The sequence below is a fragment of the Taudactylus pleione genome, unplaced genomic scaffold, assembly GCF_031769625.1.
Source record: "Taudactylus pleione unplaced genomic scaffold, aTauple2 ptg000671l, whole genome shotgun sequence".
Classification (NCBI taxonomy): Eukaryota; Metazoa; Chordata; class Amphibia; order Anura; family Myobatrachidae; genus Taudactylus; species Taudactylus pleione.
This window is the reverse complement of record NW_028285073.1, coordinates 6,834,789-6,856,695: the sequence shown is the minus strand read 5'-3', so window position 1 is coordinate 6,856,695 and position 21,907 is coordinate 6,834,789. Positions and strand designations below refer to the sequence as shown.

General features: G+C 42.8%; 1 protein-coding gene across 1 annotated transcript in view; it reads left to right on the top strand.

The window, feature by feature from the left end:
* Positions 1–15,501: 15,501 nt before the first annotated feature.
* Positions 15,502–21,907, top strand: part of LOC148478215 (membrane-spanning 4-domains subfamily A member 4A-like) — a 68,861-nt gene continuing 62,455 nt past the window's right edge. The window contains exon 1 of the mRNA XM_088455745.1: positions 15,502–15,581. The gene's annotated coding sequence lies outside the window, so the exon portion shown is untranslated. The remainder of the gene's footprint in view (positions 15,582–21,907) is intronic.

Genomic DNA, 21,907 nt, shown 5'->3' with positions numbered 1-21,907 from the left:
CAATTCAGCAAATACTTTCATAAATTCCTCCATATTATACTGCTTTATCCCTTTATGGACAAACTTAGGATGCTTCATAATTTCTCTTTTGGAAGCCAGATTCCCAGCAATCTATATCAGCTGGCTTCTCTTAAAACTGCAGCACATTCCCTGGCCATTCACCCACATACACAGGAATTAAGCAGTCTTTATATTGTGCACAATTTGCATATACACAGACAAATTATCACTGTGAACAACTGCCGCTTTACAGAAACAACAAAATAACCGCTGATAAAATTTAATAGCTATTACAGTAGCATAAAAATAGCAATAAATACATAAAATAAGTATAAAAAGCATTATCCGATCCAACAAATCAAATAATTAATCCGTGAATGCTCGGAGGCAAAATTGTGTTCCAATGGTATTAGAAGTATAGTGCTTTGAGTTTCAGTCCAGACCAATAATTACCAAGTCAAGTGTCCAGTTTATAGTTGGGGTCCTAATTAGCAATGCTGACAGGCTTTTGCAAAAAAATCTGGTCCCCTGGGCATAGGTTCGGCAGTGTGCTGGTATGGCTGGATAGGCACGCTGATGTAGCATTGGATGGCACTCCTTTAGTTGGATTGATGGCGGAGGAAAGGCAACCAGTCTCTGACGCATTTCGTTTATCAAAGTGTAAACTGGACACTGGACTTGGTAATTATTGGTCTGAACTTATTTTATGTATTGACTGCTATTTTTATGCTACTGTAATAGCTATCAAATTTTATCATTTACTTTTTCATATCTGTTATTGAGCGCTGTTATTTTGTTGTTTCTATGTTTATCCTTTGAGGACTGACTACCCTCTTATATACAGCTGTTCCAGATTGATATTTCTATTTTACATCTTATTATTAACTATTAGACCCCGTTAGCGCTCTTACAGTTTAATTACTGTGTTTTCTCTGTGTATAACTGCCGCTTTATGGCTGGTCTGCCACACTCGCCTACCCAGCTGCTAGTAAAGCGTCTCAGACTTACCAAGCCGCTGCGCATCAGGTAGCGTCCAGCAATGTGTCTCACTGCTGCTGTGGGTGGATCCGGTCACTGTATCCGGGCTTTTACTGCATAGTAATTTCCAATAGTCTCTATTCGGGTGCCAAATGTTACTAGAATCACATAGACTGAGTAAAATCCATCAGTAGTTTTATTGCTCACCACAGGCAGGTTTACAGGATTTGGCAGTTTCACAGGCAAGATGTCATACAAAGTCTTCCAATAGAGCAATATTTCTTCAGTGGACTCACAGGTCCAGGATCCCTAACACTAGTCATCCCCGGGCCTATAAGCTGGGCGATATTTCACCGTCAGGCTCAGTTTTCCCATTGTCTCTGCAGTTCTAAAACCAGCTTCTCACAGGTGTCTGTAATCAGCTGCCTTTCCAGGCACTGATTGAGGCAACACCTGAACTGGACATTTACACAATCCTAATGCCTTTGCTCTGCCAAACCTGGGAGATCTGGATATATCACATTTACTTAATGTGGAATTACGCTGACCCTGTCACTATATATATAAGACAAAAGGTTAAAAATAGTGTGATAACCTCGAAAACATTGTAACCAAGAAGGTAGTTAATATGCATACTATATAAAATCAAATATCAGGCAGGTATTGATTCACTTTCTTACCAGGCCTTGGTACATTAAAAAGAGTCCCCACCTTCTCAAAGACAACAGAACTTCACCCCTTGCATCTACCACCTCCATTTGTGTGTAATCGCCCGGTATTCCAGAAATCACATGCGTAGAAATAGGACATGTGCACTCATGGTGTAGTATTTAAAGTGGATAAAGCTTATCTGTATTCTGCAAAAGCCAGTCAGAGTATGGATGTCATAGCCTGTCCCCAACGCGTTTAGTCTCTTACACTATATCCAGCAGGACTTCATCAGGAGGATGTCACCAGGGTGTCCCTGTTTGATATTTATACCCATTTGTTTATTTGGCTGGCTCTTCCACGGCGTTTCCGGACGTTTTCCCAGAAATCTAATGCGCATTGATTTTAGGAGGGTGGATTGTGGACCCAAATTACCAGTGGTTTTGGATGATATGGTCATTGAGGAGGTGGATTCCTTTAATTTTCTGGGAGTTCATATCTCAAAGGATCTGACCTGGTCTCTAAATTCTACACTTGTAGTTAAGAGGACGCAGCAATGCCTTTTTTTCTGTGGAGACTAAAGGAAGCTTGTTTGAGTTCAGAGACGCTCCTAAGCTTTTATCGGTGTATAATAGAGAGAGTCCTGACCTATGGGATTATTACATGGTTTGGAAATTGTTCTGCTGCTGATCGGGGTGCTCTTGAATGCGTGGTCAAGACTGCAAGTAAAATAATAGGTGTGAAATTGCCCCAAATTCAAGTTCTCTATGGCAGCAGAGTATTAAAGCGGACTAGAAGTATTTTAGCTGACCCTAGTCATCCCAACTATATGGTTTTCTAAAGATTACCATCAAATGTACGACTTAGGAGTGTGCGCACACGTACAAAGCGGTTATATAATAGCTTCTTCTCTTCTTCCAGTAGCTGTTCGTCTATTGAACTGTCAAAATGCACTGACCTGAGTATTATGACAATAGTTTACTGGTTTGTTTTATATGCTGAAGTGTTTGTAATTGACAATCCAACATTGTTTTGTTCTGATGTTGGTGACAATAAAATGTGTATTGGATTGTATTGCATGTGCGGGATCCTTTTTCTATCGCAGTAACTCATAAGTGTCACTGAGCCGTGAAATGCACTTAAGGAGTAACGCTGATCGCGTTCATCATCTTGTCCCTATGTAGCAGTTAACTTTCCGGCTTCCTATTCTCAGCACCATGTACTTTCTGGCCGAGACTGGCTAAACAGGCAGCCGTTTTCTTAGTTATCTATGGATGCCTCCATTTTGCCTGGGACTTATAACTCCCCTTAGGGTTCTCACCTAGTTATATCGGCAGCCATTTTTTTGTAGTATTTTGGGCGCGGCCAATTTGGATAATAGTTTCAATCGAATTAGTATTTTGTCTATGATTGCGCAGTTATAAATAGATACATCAGTGCACAACATTATTTTGTGCACTGATGTATTTATTTATAACTGCACAATCATAGACAGAATACTAATGTGATTTAAACTATCTCATCCAAAATTACCACGCCCAAAGTACTACAAAAAAATGGCCACCGATATAACTAGGTGAGAACCCTAAGGGGAGTTATACGTCCCAGCCAAAACTGAGGCATCAATTTCTGAGTAAGGACATAACTGCTCTAATTGTGCTTGAGGGTCCGATGTACCTCGATGTTACCGATGTTTTCGCTGGATTTCGAAGGTATTACGGATGTGAGTTAGGGGAAGTGGGCATCTTCATGTTGGCTGTGCGACAGCTTTGAGATTGCAACATTAGCATATTTTCATAGCAGGCCTTTTTTCCAGTCAGAACTATGGGCCCCATTTAACAACAATCCTTATTACCAGCGGCATATTAAGTTTAGTATCGCATTATTTCTAACGAATATGCCGTTAGTGTTTAACATTACTTACCTCTCTGGCAAGGTCCACTGATGTCCCCCTCCTTGGAGTCATCCTCTGCTCTGTTGCTGGCAGCCTATCACAGCCAGTGACAGGCTTTTGTATAATGTATTGGCCAGTCTGAACATTTGCATTACATGTTCACCCAACAGGGACTCATCAATGCTGGCAATGGGGACCGTATCTCTACCACCATCTATAGATGACATAAGCGGTACAGTGACAAACAGTGGTAAGCTAAGCTTACCGCGGTTTGTTAAATACTGAAAGGAGGACATAACCTCTTAAGCGTGTGTTAAAGGGGTTATGTCTCATTGTTAAATGGGACCCTATATGATTTGCAGAAGTTGGCGCAGCCTGTCCCTGGAGCCTCCTAGTGAACTGACAAGCTGCATTTTCAAGCATATTAATTCAAGCCAAGATATACCGCAATGCTATGGAGGCATTGGGTACACTCTCAAAATAACCAGTAAACCATAAGGAAACATTCTTATTTTGTACAATTCTGCTGGCCCCTATACATCAGCAATCATTTGGGTCAATTCCCCATTTTGCAGATGATTGTGTAAAAATATCGGCAATGTATGGGGTTCACCGATTGCCGATTCCGACCAAAAAGTGATTAGGATTTGGTAAATCAGGTTGTCCAAAATGTTGGATTTCACCGACCAATTGGGGCTATAGATTGCTAGTGTATGGTAACAATCAGCCGATTTGCCGACCGTTACTAGTAAAATTATGAGCTTTTTGGCGATTGTCAGATCTGTTATTTGCTGAAAATGATCTGCGAATCGATGAAAACTTTCTGTAATGTATGAGTGCATATTGGCGGATTGGGGAATCGTTAAATCAGGGGATAAAATGCAGAAGCATTGAATCATTGTTTCTGATTGCTGATGTAGGCATTGGACGGGTGATGAGCGAATAGGCACATTGGCTCAGGAATGAAGTATGAGGTCATGGCTGCATCTGCTGTCAGGTGTGGCTGCTCTGTAATTTCCTGATGCAGCAGCATGGCAGGACAAACAGAACATTGCCTCATGAGAGTAGAGCAGAGGAGAAGGAAATACCTTGCAGAGACCGGAGTCAGGAAGTGCAGGTAGGGTGCCCTGGAGTGCTACCAGATTCCCCGGATCCAGACATGGGCTTGTTCACTAAACAGCTGTAATATACGGGTGCATATTGGCAGATTGGGGAATCGGGAAATTGGGACAACATGCAGAATCGTTGAATCATTGTTTCTGATTGCTGATGTATTAGGCCTCTTTAGCCAGAACACACAACATACGGTATAGAGTAAACACTGCTAAGTGTCATACAGTAGAAGACCGTGGTTTTCATCCCCTAAGCTGTGGTGCTTTTCATTTTAGGAGATTAACGTGGTATTTTAAGTAATAGGTCATTGTGATTCCCTCTCACATATCAGCTCCTCAGCTGTTAAAACAGCATGATAATGTCCCGCTATAGGAGTATTCAAACCTTTCAGTAAGGTGGAGACGTCGCAGTATCTTGTTTTATTGCTGATTTGTACTTGTAGAACGTTGTCCTGTTTTATATTTTGCCTATGTTCAATATTTAATATATTTTCCCATGAGTGCAGTGTGTTACTGTTGATTACCGTTCCCTTTGTATGAAACGTGCTGGCCTGGATTATGGAAAAGGCAACATTGGAAGGATGACAAAATTGTAACAGTGGCAGACTGACCCTTGTGAGGCACATGGAGGAGCGTTACATACCTCCCAACATTTACAAAGAGGCAAAATAGATTCCTGCACCCAACTACCCAGAAACTGGCATCTTTCAAAACTCTGCCCCTTTTGTGGCCAACGAACTGGGACTGGGAGTGAGCTTTGGTGGCCTCAAATGGCAAATTCCATGAAAAAGTTTTTTTTAACTACAGAAACAAATGGGACTGTTCTACACAATCTGAAATCTACCTGTATATACTGTACAAATATGTACCCTTGTCCTTACCAGTAATGAGAATTACATCAAAACAATATTGTTACACAATGGACTGCTTAAAATGTAATTGTGACATTGAGAAATGTTAAGTACTGTTACAGCATAAATTCACATGTGACATGACAGCTAGTGGCGATTAGCTAAGCACAAGCTTCTGACTGTGCGAGCACTCTTCCTTACAGCACAGAATTTTTATTTCTTCCTCAGCAAATCCCTAGCACAGAGATACAACCATCAAATGTTATATATGCAACCCTGATGCTGTAGAAGTATCCCAAATGACAGTAGCAATGGTACTTGTTAATATTCGGTTTATATTGAGATGCTATTTAATTTTGTTGTTTGTTTCTATATCTCTAATAAACGATATTAAAAAAAATGAGCAAATTGCCACTTCTCCTTTACTAATAACCCCAATAACATTTGCCAAGCATTGCACAATATGTTCCTTGGAAAACAGCTGCATAACCTGCGAACTTCCTGTTCTGTAATAACATTATGGGGCCTATTTAACCACATAACTCACTATTTTTTCCTGGCAAAACTGGTCAGAAATTGACTTATTTTTAAAAAAAATTTTTAAATAGAGTATAAAAATTAGGGATGTGCGCCGATCCCCGTGTTTTGGTTTTGGATCTGTATCTCCTTTAAGGATTTGGATCTGTTTCAAAGTGCCGACTCCCTCACTGTATTTGATTTTGCAAACCACCCTCAAGTGTTTTGGTTTTGGATCTGGATTTTTTAAAATAAAAAATAGATAAAAAGTTTTAAAAACAGCTAAAATCATGTAATCTATGCAATCTAAAACCCAAAATTCGGATTTAAAATCTGAATTCTCGACTTGCAAAAAGATCAGAACTGCGACCCGGATTTACCTGGATCTGCTCATTAGATTAGAACCGCGACTCGGATTTACCCGGATTCACGAAATTCGGGTGGATTCGGATCTCTGGAGAACCGAACTGCACATCTCTAATAAAAAGTATTTTTAAAAATACATTTGCATATTTTATTTAAACTAATTATATGCCTAAGGGGTGTCTTGCACCACCCCGTGTCCATAGGCACCCATTATAAAAGTTCCCACCCCTCCATTGGCAAGTTCCCCTTCTCGCATTTTGATCCCCAGCACATGCGCTCCGGAATGCGGTTTGCACTGCATTTTGGGGCACTATTCCGGCAGTGATGTCAGCGGTCACAGAATGCCGTATCACTGCCGGGTGGTCCGAGGAGTTAGAGGCACAAATGCAGAACAGATCTCATCTTCTAAAGCCACACAGCAGTGCAGCGTGGTCGCATGTGATGCAGCCTTGTCAGCTGATGGATCGCAACTGTGAACGCAATCGCGATTAGGTACGCAGTGCAACTGTGATATTATGCTAATCCATTGCGATCACAATACCCTCGCAGCACTACATAAGGTCGCCCACTTTACATTACACACATCCGTAATGTTTAGCAAGACTGCGAAACCATCGGTACAATCGAGTACCATCGCAGCCTCACGCACACTTGCACAAGCCCTGACCTTACTCAGAAGTTGGTAACCTCATCGCACGCTATGAGAACTCAGGCTGAATAGGGCATCGCAGTGGCTAATTTATGCACGCCCACGTAACTGCGTTCGAATGCACTGGCACGCCTGCGTTTCGCTGGCCATGCCCCCCTTCACCACCCACAAACGGCACTTCCTGTCAATCACTCTGAGATTGGTCTGCATAGTCTCTGTGATCGCAGTCCCAATCGCAATGGCTAGTTCGCACAAGCGCACTGCGATGCATGCACAGATCGCAACAATCGACTGATTGCGTGCTCGATCACAGTTGCGATCCGTAGTGCATCAGGCCCAAGATCATTTATTATTATTTCTTGTATGTTTTTAACTATACGTGTGCATGTGGAAAATAAATTGATTTGGTTTTATTATACTATATCACACTATTGGAGCATGTCTTTTATTAAATGTAACGTACTTCAGTGGCGTCACAACAAGGTGGATGCGGGCCGCACCCAGGTATCCCGCAGAAGGGTGACACCTCCTTAGTGACAGGACCTGGGTGCCGCACTGTAGCATTACGTGCAGCACTCGGCTCCTGACACAGTGAGGGAGTCGGCACTTTGAAACAGACTTGTCCATGGGGGCAGCCCACATCTCCCGGACCCCCGGAGTGACTAAAACCGCAAGGCCTCTTTCCTACCCGCAAAGCCACACCCATATCCAGCAAGGCCATGCCCCCTTTTTGCTAGAGCGTGGCTTAGCCCCTACCCGCACCGGGTGTCACCTCGGGGAGGGACGCCACTGATGTACTTGCCTATTAAGTAATAAGAAACTAGAGGGGGAGATTTGTCCTACGTACATTCAGCTAAGATGATTAGCTTGAAAGACGGTAATTCTGACACTGCACCATCTATGACGGACCCCGGATGGTAACAATCTGGCAGCTGTATCACCTCTGGAGGAGCACCTGTCAATATAGTCCACAGACAAGCGCAAATTAATTTGCTCTTGGTAGGCGGCCTAATATTACTGCTGGTGTATATTATATTGTAAATCTATTTATTGTACTATGAGGCACATGTCTAATCTATCTATTTCATATCTATCTATCTATCTATCTATCTATCTCATATATATCTATCTATTTCATATCTATCTATCTATATATCTATCTCATATCTATCTATCTATCTATCTATCTATCTATCTATCTATCTATCTATCTACAGTCAGGTGCATAAATATTGGGACATTGACAGAATTTTCATATTTTGGCCTCTATTCACCACCACAATGGCTTTGAAATGAAACAAACAAGATGTGCTTAAAATGCAGACTTTCAGAATTCATTTGAGGGTAATTATATCCAAATCAGGTGAACGGTGTAGGAATTACAACGGTTTCTATATATGCCTCTCACTTTTTAAGGGGCCAAAAGTAATGGGACAAACTAAACAATCCTAAATCTAACTTTCACTTTTTAATACTTTGTTGCAAATCCTTTGCAGGCAATTACAGCCTGAAGTCTGGAACGCATAGACATCACCAGACGCTGGGTTTCATCCCTGGTGATGCTCTGCCAGGCCTCTACTGCAAATGTCTTTACTTCCTACTTGTTTTTGGGGCATTTTCCCTTAAGTTTTGTCTTCATCAAGTTAAATGCATGCTCAATCGGATTCAGGTCAGGGGATTGACTTGGCCATTGCATAACATTCCACTTTTTACCATTAAAAACTCTTTGGTTGCTTTTGCAGTATGCTTTGGGTCATTGTCCATCTGCACTGTGAAGCGCCGTCCAATGAGTTCTGAAGCATTTGACTGAATACGAGCATATAATATTGCCCGAAACACTTCAGAATTCATTCTGCTGCTTTTGTCAGTAGTCACATCATCAATAGATACAAGGGAACCAGTTCCATTGGCAGCCATACATGCCCACGTCATGACACTACCACCACCATGCTTCACTGATGAGGTGGTATGTTTCGGATCATGAGAAGTTCCTTTCCTTCTCCATACTCTTCTCTTCCCATCACTCTGGTACAAGTTGATCTTTGTCTCATCTGTCCATAGGATGTTGTTCCAGAACTGTAATGGCTTTTTTAGATGTTGTTTGGCAAACTCTAATCTGGTCGTCCTGTTTTTGTGGCTCACCAATGGTTTACATCTTGTGGTGAACCCTTTATATTCACTCTTGTGAAGTCTTCTCTTGATTGTTGACTTTGACACATATACACCTACCTCCTGGAGAGTGTTCTTGATTTGGCCAACTGTTGTTCAGGGGTTTTTCTTCACCAGGGAAATAATTCTTCTGTCATACACCACAGTTGATTTCCGTGGTCTTCCGGGTCTTTGGTGTTGCTGAGCTCTCTGGTGCGTTCTTTCATTTTAAGAATGTTCCAAACAGTTGATTTGGCCACAACTAATGTTTTTGCTATCTCTCTGATGGGTTTGTTTTGATTTTTCAGCCTAATGATGGCTTGCTTCACTGATAGTGACAGCTCTTTGGATCTCATATTGAAAGTCGACAGCAACTGATTCCAAATGCAAATTGATAATGAAATAATGAGGGAATAGCCCACACCTGTCCATGAAATAGCTTTTGAGTTGATAGTCCCATTACTTTTGGCCCCTTAAAAAGTGGGAGGCACATATAGAAACCGTTGTATTTCCTACACCGTTCACCTGACTTGGATGTAATTACCCTCAAATTAAATCTGAAAGTCTGCAGTTAAAGCACATCTTGTTTGTTTCATTTCAAAGCCATTGTGGTGATGAATAGAGGCCAAAATATGAAAATTCTGTCAATGTCTCAATATTTATGCACCTGACTGTATCTATCTATCTATCTATCTATCTATCTATCTATCTATCTATCTATCTATCTATCTATCTATCTATTTATCTATCTATCTATCTCATATCAATCTATCTCATATCTATCTCTATCTATCTATCTATCTATCTATCTATCTATCTATCTATCTAGCCATCTATCTCATATCAATCAATCTCATATCAATCTATTTATCTCATATCTATCTATCTCATATCTATCTATCTCATAACTATCTACTCCATAACTATCTATCTATCTATCTATCTATCTATCTATCTGTCTAATATCAATCTATCTCATATCTATCTATCTATCTATCTAATTTCTATCTCATATCTATCTATCTATCTATCTATCTATCTATCTATCAGACCTGGCTCCAAAATTTAATCCCAGCTTAAACGTGCCTGAACCATGCTTAAATAGCCATTTCCGCATGACTTCCTAAATAGGTCCCTATCTGTTGGACGGTCTGACTATGGACTCCATAGTAATTACCTACTCTGACAATACTATTACCCAGTAGGAGTTGTGCACTTGTATTTCTTCTTTTTTTGCATATATCAATGGTCTCCACAAGTAGCACCTCCAATTATATATATACATGTTCAGGGTGTGCAGTCTGAGACCCATTTTCTATGTAATGACAAGATATTAATGATCACTTTCTCTCTCCAGTAGTCCTCAGGCTGTTTCTGAAGGGTTTGGTATGAGATCCTGGCAGTCGGGAAGCCGCTGGTCAGAAAACCGACAGCGGCATCCCTACAATCCCAACACCCATAAGGACACAAGGTGAGTCTAATCCTTAACCCTACCCCTCCCTCCCTGGTCAGGGCCGGCAACAGAAATCTTGGGGACCCATACACTGATCTCTCTGGGGGCCCTACCTCCTCATCACCACTCCCAACCCCACCACCTTTGACCCCGCACCCACAAATCTCTCTCTGCATGTATGCTATGTGAAGCATGATAATGTTAATTGAAAGATATGCCAGACTTTAAATAAAGTAAAAATACACTATGGCTTACCACACTGTCTCTCTGTCACTTATGATGCAGGCTGTAGTTCTTGTCTGCCGTCTCTTCCAAGTTCTTGTTGATGACAGTGCTGTGGAAGCCTCAGGGGTAGGAGGGATGGTGTCTGCAGCCAGCCATCCTCAGTCCTCAGCCACTCATCACCTCTGTCGGCCCTCAGTCCCATCAACTTTGTCACCCCTCAGCCTCTCATCACCAACCTCAGCCCCGTCATCTTTGTCAGCCATCAGCTATTCATTACCATCCTCAGTCCTCATTACCTTTTTCAGCCCAATCACCTTCCTCAGCTCCTATAACCTTCCTCAACCCTATCACCATCCTCAGCCCCATCACCTTCCTCTGCCCCGTCACCATCCTCAGCTCCCATCACCATCTTCAGCCCCCATCACCATCCTCAACTCTCATCACCATCCTCAGTCATCCCCCATTACCATCCTCAGCCCCCATCACCAAACTCAGCCCCCATTACCATCTTCAGTCAACCCCCATCACCATCCTCAGGCCCTTTCCTCAGCCCCCATCACCATGCTCAGCCCCCATTAACTTCCTCAGCCCCATCACCATCCTCAACCCCCATCACCTTCCTCAGCTCCTAACACCTTCCTCAGCTCCTAACACCTTCCTCAGCTCCTATCACCTTCCTCAGCTACTATTACATTCCACAGTCTCCAGCTTCCAGCCCCTTACTACCACAGCCTGCTGAGTGAGCATGTGTGTACAGCAGACTCACATGCTCCTTCAGTGACAGTTGCGGCTGTACCAGATGATGTGCGGTGCTGGCGACATGACCTATGACATCACGCAGCTGCGTTGCCAACTGCATGGTCAACACCGGCACCGCATCTGAGCTCCCATCGATGCCCGGCCCCCGGGACAGGCTACCAGCGAGATTCACGGCGGTCAGTATGGGTCCTGATGGCGGCTGCACTGCACCCACAGGAGCCGTGAGCCCGCTGCTCCATTTTGTGCACTGTGGACCTTGGGGCCCCTCTGGACCGTGGGGCCCGGTACAGGTGTACCCTTAGACCCTCCTGTCGCTGGGCCTGTCCCCGGTGGCTAAACCTAACCTCCCCCCTAGTGCCTAAACCTAACCTCCCCTCCCCGCACCCTAAACTTAACCCTCCCCCCTAGTGCCTAACCCTCCCCAATGTCTAACCCTAAGCCCTCACTCCTAACTCCCCCCCAACTCCAATAGGATGAGACTGGGTGATACGGGAGGCGTGGCCAAATCATGAGGGTGTGGCCATGTCTGCCTTTCCATTAAATTAATGAAAACTACTAGGAGGAGGGGAAATTCTTATCCTTGCTCAGCTGGCGCGGGCCCCTACCGAAGCCTCTTACACTAGGCCAAGGCTGGGTAACCAATACCTGCTCTTCCCCCCTCTTGGTGACCCTGAATATATTAATCCGGCTGTTGCTGCGGATGTCTTACTGCTCTATATTGTAAAGAACATTTTCTATATACAGGGTGGGATGCATCCCGCCAATAATCGCATGCATACTGGCATTTAGTAACCTGTATGCATTAATATTTTAAGAAAGGACAGCTCTCCTGATAAGAGCTATCCTTTGCGGCGTGGGGTCTTCCAGGTTTATGACTTGGGAGTCCCTCTGCACATGTGCGAGCCGCAGGCAACCCTATTTGATCCCTCTCAGGGTAGTGTCCCAAAAAGAAACCCAAAGACTTCTATTAGGCAATACTTTCCGGAGCTTGGTGCATATGGAAAATGCAGTCAAACCTCAAAAATATTTTGGTGGATTGGCTGCATTTTTAGCGTTGATGCATCCTCCCATATAAACATACATAGAAATCTAGAATTTGACGGAAGATAAGAACCACTGGCCCATCAACTGTAGTCTGCCCCTTTTGTTAACATTATGGTAACCTCAATCCCTATGTGATCCTTAGTTCTGTGTAAGGATATCCTTATGTCTCTCCCAAGCATGTTCATTAATTAGCTCTATCACCTCTGATGGGAGGATGTTTAGCTTTACTTTTATTTGTATGTACAGTAGTTTGGGAAGTACAATGATCTAAAGTGTATCCACGGGGACTGGTATCAAATCTTGGAGAGATAAATGGAGAGTCATAAAATACCAACCAATCAGCTTCTAACTGTCAGTTTACAGGCTGTGCTTGAAAAATGACAGTTAGCAGCTGATTGGTTTCTTACATTATCAATCCTTCACTTTCTCTCTCTCCAAGATTTGATAACTCTCCCCCCTCTATCACATACATATTTTATTGTAACTTATTTGTAATACATTTATTTTGGTCTGCTAAGAGGAAGCTGGGGATCAGCAGCTGAAGCATCTGTCAGCAGGTCCCCCTTTGAGCCAACCACATCAATCTGTGCCGCCCCTCCATAGTTACACTACTATGTAGTGTGGGTGGGTTATGGGTGCAATATGGCTTCCTCACTTTTGCCAGGTCATGCCATTTGTCCATTAGTACTGTATCGTACATGTATCGTACATGTCATACTGTTTGAAGATGTATTTTAAGAAACTGTTCAATATATTTTCCTTAGACGTCCTGCACCATCTAAGATGTTAGGTAAATTAAATAGATTCTGGGCCTGATTCAGACCTGGTCGCAAACGCTGAGCGCTCGCAACCGGGTCGATGGTGACCCATAGCGCATGCACACGATGGAGCCGGCTCCGTTGTGCGCATGCGCGAGACCCGGCTAGCGAGGGGCAATCTATCGCTCCGGGTCTCGCACCAAAGGGGGCGAGCTGTCGATGTTGAGTGACAGCTCGCCCCATTTGGTGGGCGGGCCGGGGGGGTGGCTGCCAAAACGGAGGCGTTCCCGCTATGCGAGCGGCCAGGAGGCTGCTCCTAAAAAAAAAAAGCCTAGCCCTGATTCAGAGCGACCACTCTGTCAGAGCGAGTGGCACTGAATCAGGCCCTCTGTTAGTTGGGCAGAAATGTGGCACAGTGGTTAGTATTGCTACCTCACAGTACTGTGGTCATGAACCAGGGCCCTATCTGTATTTAGTTTGTTTGTTCTCTATGTGTTAGCCTTGGTTTCTTCTGGCTCCAAAAGAGATGATGTGAATTATACTCTGCAAAACAATGTGCAATACAGTGTAGTTTCCATCTAAAAACGCACAGCTACAGACTAGATTTAAGGTTGCACATACCGTAGGATGCAGGCCCGGCGACAGGGGGAGACTACAGGTACACTCGTACCGGGCCACGAGGACCGGACGGGCGCAACACAAGGCCGCCTTGTTCCTGCTGGGCCGCAGCTGCCTGCGCCATTAGTCACCGCCAAGCCTCAGCTCTGTTTCCCTTGTAGCCTGGCCCGGGCAGCGCTGGGCTCTTCCAGATGGCTCAGCTGCAGCCCGGGCCTGACCTTTAAGTGAACAGCGTGGTGGCGTAATGTCACAGGTCACGTCGCCGCATGTCTTCCATGCTGGGCCATCAGGTAAGCACGTGCGATGCGCATTTTATTCTCTTCCTAAGCTGCGCTGTAGAGGGGATGGTTGGTAGTACTACTGGGGATAGGTGATTATAGAGGAAGCTGATGGGGGCTGGGGCAGAGGAAGCTGATGGGGCTGCGTGCTGAGGATGGAAGAAGCTGATGGGGGCTGGAGCAGAGGAAGCTGATGGGGGCTGGGGCAGAGGAAGCTGTTTGGGGGCTAAGAGTGGAAGATGATGGGGGGCTGAGGCAGAGGAAGCTGATGGGGGGCTGAGGCAGAGGAAACTGATGGGGGCTGAGGCAGAGGAAACTGATGGGGGCTGGGGCAGAAGAAGCTGATGGGGCTGGGACAGAGGAAACTGATGGGGGCTGAGGCAGAGGAAGCTGATGGGGGTTGGGGCAGAGGAAGCTGATGGGGGCTGGGGCAGAGGAAGCTGATGGGGACTGAGGCAGAGGAAGCTGATGGGGCTGAGGCAGAGGAAGCTGATGGGGACTGAGGCAGAAGAAGCTGCTGGGGCAGAGGAAGCTGATGGGGGCTGAGGCAGAGGAAGCTGATGGGGGCTGAGGCAGAGGAAGCTGATGGGGTCTGGGGCAGAGGAAGCTTATGGGGTCTGGGGCAGAGGAAGGTGATGGGAGCTGGGGCAGAGGAAGGTGATGGGGCTGGGGCAATGGAAGCTGATGGGGCCTGGGGACAGAAGATGATAGGGGCTGGGTACAAAAGAACAAAAGAAGGCGATAAGGGCTGGGGACAGAGGAAGGTGACACTGGCTGGGGTCAGAGGCAGGTAATGGGGCTATGGGAGTTAAGAATATCGTGCTTTACATATCACACATACAGGGTTGGAATGTGCGGGATCAGGGGTGGTGGTGAGATAGTGGGGCCCCTAGAGACATCAGTGTACCGGGCCCCGAAATTTTTGTTGCTGGCCCTGGTAGGATGCATGCATCAGCTCAAGGCGCAGATGTGTGGAGATGCATCTTTTGCTCATACACAAATGGGACATCTTTTTCATTTAGCTTTACATCAGGTCCAATGCCCAGGCATACCTCTGTACCAAATAGATTACACAGCATTTCACATGGGATAGCTTCTAACAATGTGGTTAGAACTGGCTGCAGGCCCATAGAGTTTCATGAAAATCATGGGGCTCCTCCCTCTAGAAAGCGTCATAACATTCTTCTATCTCTGTAAACAGCCACAAACATTCAGTGAGCAGCCTGATAGAGGATAAGACAGTATAATCTGCTCTGTAAAGCTCGGAGGGAATCACATAACCAGGTACTATCAGCATATTGCAAAACTGTAAGATTTAATGTAGGGAGAGAGGACAGATGCCAAATGTGAAAATAACTTTCAGGAAAACTGGCAAATACTGTCAGTGGACCTTGGCAGAGACACTACAATATGAAATGTTTCCGCATCTTGTATTCTCCTCTTTAATCAATATTGCATTATAAAGCCAGGAAAAAATAGCAATTGGTGGTAAAAAGTGCAGGAATTTGTAGAAAGTGTGGGAATGGTTTTCTAGTGCTGACAGTCAATACTGATTCATTGTGACAATTACACAGTCAACATTTTCCAGTGATAATGCTTTAAAATCCTGGACAGTAGAAACTGTGGAAATACAAAACTTATGTCTTTTTTGAGAGGAAATCAGATCTCTCCTTCACACATCAGTCGGGTTAAATATCCACTTTAATCCTCAGTATTTCTTATTGCCTCTGTGTGCCCCAGATGCCACTCATCACCAACAAAAACTTATTAGACATGTTATTTTGGCTGCTACCTGTAGTATTGCAACAGCGTGGAAAACAACCAAGGTCCCTACGATAAATTAGATCATAGCTAAGGTATGGTACGTATAGTCTATGGAATATATGACAAACATTTTACGCAATTATTCCCAAAATTTTATTAAAATATGGGATCCATTCACCTCAAATTTTCAGACACCCTCAGCATTCCGATAATGAGTTTCTACAGATGTAGATAGAACTGTACAAGAGTCCAGTTGGGTTTATGTTTTTCTCCTCTTTTTTCCCCTCTCTCTTTTACGTTGCCTGCCACACTACACTTTTTTCTTTTTCTATTTTAATTTTTTATTTCTCTCATTATTTTTATTGTTTGCAAAAAAATCTAGATGAAAATAATATGTATAACAAAATTTAATATGCGAGATGTAAATTTTGTATTCTGTTATTTAGAGCCTCTGTGTAGGCTCCATTGTATTCTTTTCATCTATTAAATAATATTCTTAAAAAAAAAAAAACTGTGGAAATAGAGTTTACATGAACTTAAATAAAAGATTAAAATAAATGTAAAGTTTACAGTTAATGTACAGTGATTTCTCTTCCAGGATCAGCACAAGTGAATGCAAGTTACACACATCAAACTTGTGTCGTCATGGAACAGAGTTGCTATTGTAAATTAAAGTATATATGTCATATATTACAAAAGGCAGCTTGTTAATCAGAGGGTGAATACAATATAACAAGGTTCAAATTTGTAAAATAAATTAATTTTATTAAATGAAATACCAATAAAATTCAATATGCATTGATCCTTATTTTCACATGTTATATATTTGAAACATTGTAAGAAATATATATATATGTAGAAAAATTAATAACAAATGATCCTGTACCAATAGACAATAATCTCCAAATTGTGTTAATAGGAGAATTTTCATAATTCCAAGTCTTGTAATGTTTGCCAACTGCAAACAGAGTATAAGCAGTGCAGAGGTCCTGTATAATTTGGACAGGCTTTGATAGCAAAATTGTACCTGTAGTGTGTTTGCAGTTTAAATCACGGTGTCACTATTTGTGGCTCTCACCTGTGTAGAAGGGAGCCTGGATCTCTGTGTGAAGGCTGTGGTAGGCAGTAATATCCCCAGTGTAGTGAATAAAATCTCCGTTTGTGTGCTGTTTCCAGCAGCACCAAGGTGTAGAGCGGCTCTCCACCTTTTGAAGCACTAATTTTCAGGAATCCAGACACAGGCGGTAGTTCACTTCGTGTGAGTTCAGTTCAACCTAGGAGAGGGAACCGCTCACAAGCTGCTCTAGCCTCACTGAAATGGCAGAACGCTTCAGAAAAAAAATTGTGCTTCAAAAGGTGTAGCGCCACTCTACACCTTGGTGCTGCTGGAACAGGACCATTTGTTATTAATTATATATATATATATATATATATATATATATATATTTCTTACAATGTTTCAAATATATAACATGTGAAAATAAGGATCAATGCATATTGAATTTTATTGGTATTTCATTTAATAAAATGTATTTATTTTACAAATTTGAACCTTGTTATATTGTATTCACCCTCTGATTAACCAGCTGCCTTTTGTAATATATTATATATTTATTTTTGGGATTGACTACCGCAATCAGCTGGATTATTCAGGGTGTGGTATTTACTCATCAAGCGCCTAGGTAATTTTTCTTAAAGTATATATGTCACCTACTACATACAGCTGTGAGCCATTGTATAGGCAAAAGCAATATTCAAAAGGGAGCAGCCTATCAATTCAATAGGATCATGGGGGTATGAGGTACATAGATCTCGTATGACAGAGGTTCCAAAACGCTGTCCTGAAGGCACCCCAACAGTTCAGGTTTTAGAGATATCCATGGTTGAGCACAGGTAGTTAGATCAAAATGACTGAGGTACTAATTAAGTCACCTGTGGTCAAGCATGGATATTCTTAAAACCTGGACTGTTAGGGTACCTTGAGGACGGAGTTTGGAAACCTCTGTTGTATGCACTTTATGCCTTATGCGTAATACTGTACCTAATGAAATAATATGGTGCCTTAGCCCAAAAAAGCTGTTTCCGCCATGAAAATATGAAAAGTTGTCTTTAAACTAAGAATTGTCTTTGTGTATATATATATATATATATATATATATATATATATAAAAATGTAAATAAAATATTAATAGTAATCATTTTTTTTACATGTTCCATCTGTTGCTTATGATATGAAAATTGTGATTCATTTGTACTAGCTAGAAATTAGCTGTGTTAGCAGGAAATAGTTATTTCGTAAATAAGATAACTTGTTCCTGGTACAAGTCTGTATTAGGCGGTCTGGAGCCTTTTCCGGATAACAATATTGAGCAGTGTTTAAAGTAAAAACAAATTTTTGAAATGCAGGAGAACAGTTCACTGATTTTAGTGTTTGGACACTTTATATTTAGACCAGTTATCTGTAGGCATTTATAGTAAATGACTTGGGATTAGAAAACTATATAGAGGTAGTATTATACGTGGGTGGAGCAAATGAAGATGTGTGAGGGTTGGTAATAATATGTAGAACTGTATTATTACCAATGTTGGACCTATTTTAATGTGTGTGGCTTATTGTGTGTGTGCAACAGCGTTATTATTGCTAGTATTGAGCATGCTGTAATAGGTAGGGTATTAGTGGTATATGCAGAACTTAGAGTTGTGGACACAGCATTATGCATCGTTTTATTTACTGATATTATTGTGGGTCGTGGGTTCCTTTATAGATACATACCTTCCAACATGACCCTCTCCAGGAGGGAGACAATGCTCTGGTCCTGGACTTCCCTGGTAAGAGGTGGGGCTGCAGCGCAGTTCAAAATTCAAATAGGGGAGCCACACCAACTGTCATTTCAAACGCTGCCAAACATCACTGGCTGGGACTCACTGGCAGTTGGTGTGACTCCCCTATTTGAATTTTGGACTCTACTGCAGCCCCGCTTCTGGAGCCTCCACCAATCATAAATTACCAGGGAAGTCCAGGACCGGAGCATTGTGTCCCTCCTGGAGAGGGTCATGTTGGGAGGTATGCTTTATATAATAAGCAAGAACGTGTCTGTCTGTCTGTTTGTCCTTTGTGCACGGCCACATCTTTGTACCTAACTCCACCAAATTTGGCATGGTGGTGTAGGTTGTCCAGGATTAGATTTTTGGCTATGTTTGAAGTTTGTCAGAACCATGGAGGTCTACATGGTGCCCGCCAAGTAGGCCAAAGAGTCTCTGATTTAAATTTTTTGTTTAAGCAAGTTTGCTCAGGATGTCTTCCAGTGCCTAAAACAGTACTGATCTGAAGGCACAGGCTGATATGTAAAAGTGGGGGGCAGGCAGAGCTCCAACAGAAAAGCAGTTGGTCAGAGGATCAACTGTCACACTGCACCTGCACTGACGGTTATGCGGGCCATACACGGGGCGATTTGAAAATGGACGACACCTCGGTACGTTTTCAAATTCAGCCCGATGCATCGCATGCTGCTGTGAATGGTAAATGATGCATCTTACAAGATGCTTCATTTACCTATTTAACAGCATGACGGATCATGTATCTTATGGTTTTTCCATAAGAACTACGATGCTGATGTATGATGGCGGGGACGCGCATCACCATCGTACAATATGCCAAACCACACACGATATGCACGATTGATCGTTGCGACCGATCTAAATCGTGCACATCGTGTAAAAAATCTTACTGTGTATGGGCTGCCTTACTCAGTCAACCCGGCTTGACTTTAGAGAAAATATGAATGAAAACATTCATTATGAAGCAAGACAAGTCAATCTTGAGTTAAGGTTACGATGCACGGATGCAATGTTCAATCAAGCTCTCATCTGCTTGGAGGATAAAAAATCAAAATATGGTAGGCAAGAGTCTGCATCAGCCAGGGCTTCCAACTCCTGACAGAAATAACCATTTCTAGGTTTAGTAAAGACATGTTACATGAAACAAGCTATAATGTTGAAAAGTTGCAGAGATTTGTGACAGAAATGATTAAACAGTTGCATATAACAGCATTAGTTCTATTGTAACGAGAAAAACTGGAGGTATTGTCTTTCTAGACGGAAAAACATGAACAGGAAAAATATTCCTCCAAAATCTAATCATGGCCAAAGTTTGTAGCCAAAAGCAGACTGCAATTGTAGCTGCTTCCTCAAGTACTACAGTAACATTGCTTGAGGGAACAGTGTCTAAATACTATATACATGGATAGATTGACCATTTTCAGGGCTAAAACAATGTTAGCAAACATTGGGGTCCCTTTCAGGATCAATGGAAAGGGGTTGTAGTCGAGGACAATGTAAAAATTTAAGGCTGCAGGCTTCAATGTCCATTTTATCACCCAAGGCAAAGCCAGGTATCCCAGCTAGGGGATACTACGTTTGGGGTTTAAGTGGTTTGTGTAGGGGTGTTAGCGGGAAGCATCACGCATTGCAATTTGCAATGCATGCCGCACTCATTGCTTGCATGCGGACGTTAATTATGCTGGTATGCATAAAGAAAATCGCAAAGGACAGCTCTCCCAGTAAGAGATGTCCTTTGTGAGTAAAGGACTTCCGGGTCCAATTGGATCCCTCCTGGGGGAGCCGCAAAATAGAATCCCACAGACTTCAATTTTCAATCTATAGATGGCGTTGCCCACCATATTCAAGCCCTGGAGCTTGGTGTATATGAGAAATGCAGTCAAACCCCCGAAAATTTAATTTTCAGGGGTTTGACCGCATTTTTTACATCGGTGCATCCCACCCAGTGTATCTTCCGAGATTACTTCTGTAAACTGTAGAGAATTTGCACCAAATAGTGCAGGTAAATTTCTATTGCTACTCCGTAAGTATGGTGCATGGCTATAATGCCATAGCCCAGTACTAAACCTTCAGTCCCAGGAGTAGTGATGGTCATCAGTGGGTTAACATTGATGGCAGGAAGCCATCAACATGCAACCATTGTTGGTTTGCACCTAATGATAACATTCCTCCTATGGGGAATAGCAGGCAGTGGGCCAATCAGTATAGGGTTAGTGACTCAATGTTGCAACCTGAAGAGGTGCTAAGCTCCATTGCCCTACGCAGAAGAAAAAAAAAACATTGCTACCTCTCAGTCATCGATGGCAAACCATCGACCATTGGTAGCAAACCATCGATGGTTGCTTACCATTTATTGTTGATCGCCATCTCTACCCAGGAGAAAAGGACACCATCACTTTCTCCAATGCTAAAGTAAGCAAGCCAAGTGCAGTGCAAGATAGGGGGCACCATTTCCAACAGAAGGGGGTCACTTCCTAGGATGTCATTAGGGTCAAAGATGGGCTTGGATATCTGGGGGGCAGCATTGTACAATCATCATTTTGTAGATTTGAAGGTCTTCATAGCCACCAATTATTTGGCAGCCTGCATCGCTACCATAAATGTAAAGTATTCTTAGTTTAGAGATTTGAGATCTACATCACCACTACAGATTTTGGGGCCTGTATTGTATAGCCACCAGAGGTTTGGGACTGTATTACATAGTGGCCAATGAGATGTTTTCTGTGGTGTGTATTTTGGTCACTAGCATGCTCTCTGTATTGTATAGCAGTCACTGAGATGCTTTCTGTATAGTAGCCAGTAAAATGCTTGCAGTAATGTATAGTATCTAAAGTCTGATGAAGAATTTGTAGATTGTTAAATGTATTGCATACTAATCTTGATAACAATATTCATCTTAGTCTTAATGCGGGCATGAGTAGTGACTGGCCATTTATAAATTAAAGAGAAGGGATATTCTTACAAAATTTTATTTTTTTTCCCGGTCCAATTGCCAAGATAGGTTAAAC